Below are 3375 nucleotides of genomic sequence, written 5' to 3'. Positions count from 1 at the left end.
GCTCGCTCACTCATCCCAGTGAGACTAGGGAGAGAACTGGAAGGGTACAAGTGAGAAAACTCGTGGGCTGAGATGAAGGCAGTTCAGTGGGGAAAGCAAAAGCCGTGTGCACAACCAGAGCAAAACAAGGAATTCATTCACCACTTCCCGCCATCAGGCAGGTGTTCAGCTGTCTCCAGGAAAGCAGGGATCCATCTCGCGTAATGGTTACTTGGGAAGACAAACACCATCACTGCAAACATCCCCCTTCCTTCTTCTTGTGCACCCCCAGCCCACTCACCTGTGGGGTGGGTTGAGAGGCAGAAAAGGCCTTGACTCTGTGTCAGCACTGCTCAGCAGTAACCAAAACATCCCTGTGTTATCAACACTGTATCCAGCACAAATCCAAAACACAGCCCCATACCAGCTGCTGTGAAGAAAATTAACCCTATCCCAGCCAAACCCAGCACATTTTCCAGCCCTTATTCCATACCACTCACCTCACGCTCAGGTGCCACGCTATCCGAGATAACCATTAACCATCCCCCCTTCCCATCCTTTGACATAACACACAGGTATCATTCCTTCAGTCTATGGACCACCCCTGTAAAATGTCTTTAAGATGTCCATAAACATCCACAAAATATCCATTAAGTTCATTTAGCTCATGACTTGGGGCTCCATCTGTTCTGGGTGTCATCAGGAGCGGAAGGGGGGGGGCTGTGTGGTGTTGCCAGCTCAGTTTGGGTCGCTGCTGCACTTGCGCTGTTTCTCGTAAGGCTGCTCCCCCATCAGTGCGGGTGGTTCCTGCTCTGGTAATTCCTATAACGTGCAACTCAAACCCGGGGTTACTACAATTTAAAGGCATTTCCATTACAATCAACGTTTGGATTATGAAACCGAGCAAAGTACAGTGGTGGTAGAACCAGACAAGTGCAGTGGTGGTGGAACCACATCCATGTGACGTATTTTACAACCAGGATCTCTATCCGAGCAGCAATACTGTGCTGTCATTCAGCAGCCTGTCATGGTTATAATCCAGTGGCTAAACCACTGGCTGGGATGTGGAGGTGCCTCGTGCTGCTCCCTTTCAGTTAAGGAAGAAATACTGTGGGTCTTTTTTTGAGTCTTTTGAGACTGGTCGTGTGGAAAAGGCAAGAAAATGTGTTTCCTGCTATTTGAACCCTATTAAATTTAAATCTTTGAGTAAATCAGACCCAAGGCTCCTCAAGTGTACTGAAGAGAGGAGCTGTTTCTTACACTGGTACCTTCCCCAGGAACTAGCTGGATGCTAACACCAGTGGCGGCGATGGCAGTCTCAGTGCATGCAGCGCCCTTTACTAGTGGGGTGGCTTCCACACAGATGGCCTTGACTTTCCATGGGTCCGTGAGGGATGCCTTAGGGACTGGAGACTGGAAACCCCTTCTTCCACTGAGGCAGTTCCAGCCACGGGGAATCACCTTTGTAGGGTCTTGCAAGTAGCAAAGGCCGCTGCGTGGCAGTTCCAGCAGGAGGGGACAGCCGGGTTTAGCAGAGTCGGCTTTAATATTGTAGCACCAGAGAGCGGCTAAGGACGGGATATCTCTTAATTCTGAATTTCCCTGATTTTGTTATTTCAAGTAAGGCTACTAATATCATATTTTGCATCGGTACGTTTCATGGCTAGCCACCAAAGACACGGTTGGTTCATGAAACCTTCTGAACTTGTCAGTGTGAGACAAAGGCTGTTTAGTTCTGGCTGGAAACGTTAACATGACTGGTGTGTGCTCCAGAGCCAGAGATGATTTCCCATACTCCGCAGCAAGGTATGCACCTACTGAGGCATTGGTTTAAAAATGTGCTCTGCTAATTTGTAGTCAGGTTTTAGATCCATTCTACCATTTCATCTCCCCAGATCTGTGAAGATACCTTCACTTACGCGGCCAGGAAACAACCTCAGAAGAGATTAAAACTCTTCAAAGACTGCAAGATTAATTTAATGTCCTGTAGATTCCTTCTGTAGGCCAGTGGTAAAAAAACCAACCCATCCTGTGGCTTTTTTTAATCTGTAAAACATGCTTATCTGCCGAGATTTTTAACGGCAGGATCTGCCTAAGTATTTACTCTCCGTGACCTGTGCAGTTGAGGCTCACATAATTACACTATCCACCATTTACTGGGAAGGCTTGAAATATTCATTGTCTCCTCGTGTTTTATTGTAAACAAGGCGCTTAGGATACCTCGGGGTTTTAATTACTGCAAGGTGAAAAAGCTGTCCAAAGCAGATGTTTACTACTGGGATGGGTGACGCTCTGAAGCAACAGGGCAGGCTGACGGTACTTAAGTGACAGAGCACGGTGGCTCCTGGCCAGAGGTGTACGATTCTGACCCCAAGCTCGTGTTCTTCGGGAGCTAGCTCTGCCTCATCAAACAGAGCTGAAAAAAAGTGTAAAATGAGGAAATATCAGTGGAAAATCGGAGCTTTACATTTCTGACTGCCTTCATTGAACCCGTCTGTTTTACTGGTTTGTCAAGAACATCCAGCCGAAACAGGCAGTGCGGGGAGGCAGCGAGGAGTCCATACGCGCGTGCCTGGCGCAGACCTTACGCCTGCCTCTGGAAGTAAAGAAAACTGCACTCTTTTCACTGTTCCTTAGGGGACGGGCAGAGAAAATACCTATTGCCCGCTCCTCCCGGAGCTGAGGAACAAGGCTGGGAGGGCAGCGGGCACAGTATGGCACATGGCTGCCAGGGACAGGGGAGAGGGCGAGGGAAGGCAGGCGGCTTCAAATGCATCAAACACAAGAACTGCCACAATCACTCCTTGTCTGCTGCTGTCACGGTTTTTCTATGCCTAGTTGGTTAAAATTAATGTAAGCTGCATTTTCTTAGGCTGCCCTGTCCGGTATTATTCTACTCCATGTGTAAATGATTGTGGCTCTGCTATTAAGCCAGTTTCTTACTTTACCTGTGAATTTTAAAGTCAAAGGCAAATCAAAACATCACAAAATTACTCGTTCTGAAATGTTATGTGAATTTATCCACCAAATCTTGACAGCAAGCAGCACAGAATTATCTTTCCCCCTGTACCAGTGAAGAGCCTGCTTTTAATGAAGCACAAACCTGATTCATTCTGCTTACGCTTAAGGAACTGCCGGTGCGTTTAACGTGGCTGTAGCATTTCAAAAGGCTGTTCGAAGGGGGACAAACCCCAGCTCCCCTTTCCTTTAGGAATGCTGAGGTTTCGGTGATGGGTAACACAGCTGCCTTCTCACTTCAGGCATTGCTCACTCAGAGCAAAAGAGTTAACTTTTGGGCTTCTTTTATCTTAGCCCTTTTAAAGATGAATAATCTAAAAAGCAGCAGCTGATGAAAATAACAAAGGGTGGTAAGGTGCCTTTAGTTTCTCATAAGAG

General features: G+C 47.3%; 1 protein-coding gene across 2 annotated transcripts in view; it reads left to right on the top strand.

Annotated features, from left to right (window-relative positions):
* Positions 1-3375, top strand: part of NR4A3 (nuclear receptor subfamily 4, group A, member 3) — a 24402-nt gene that overhangs the window by 18309 nt on the left and 2718 nt on the right. The gene's annotated exons all lie outside the window — the stretch shown is intronic.

Source organism: Eurypyga helias, unplaced genomic scaffold (genome assembly GCF_000690775.1).
Source record: "Eurypyga helias isolate BGI_N326 unplaced genomic scaffold, ASM69077v1 scaffold35497, whole genome shotgun sequence".
Lineage (NCBI taxonomy): Eukaryota > Metazoa > Chordata > Aves > Eurypygiformes > Eurypygidae > Eurypyga > Eurypyga helias.
The sequence above is the reverse complement of the archived record's forward strand: the minus strand, read 5'-3'. Positions and strand labels throughout refer to the sequence as shown.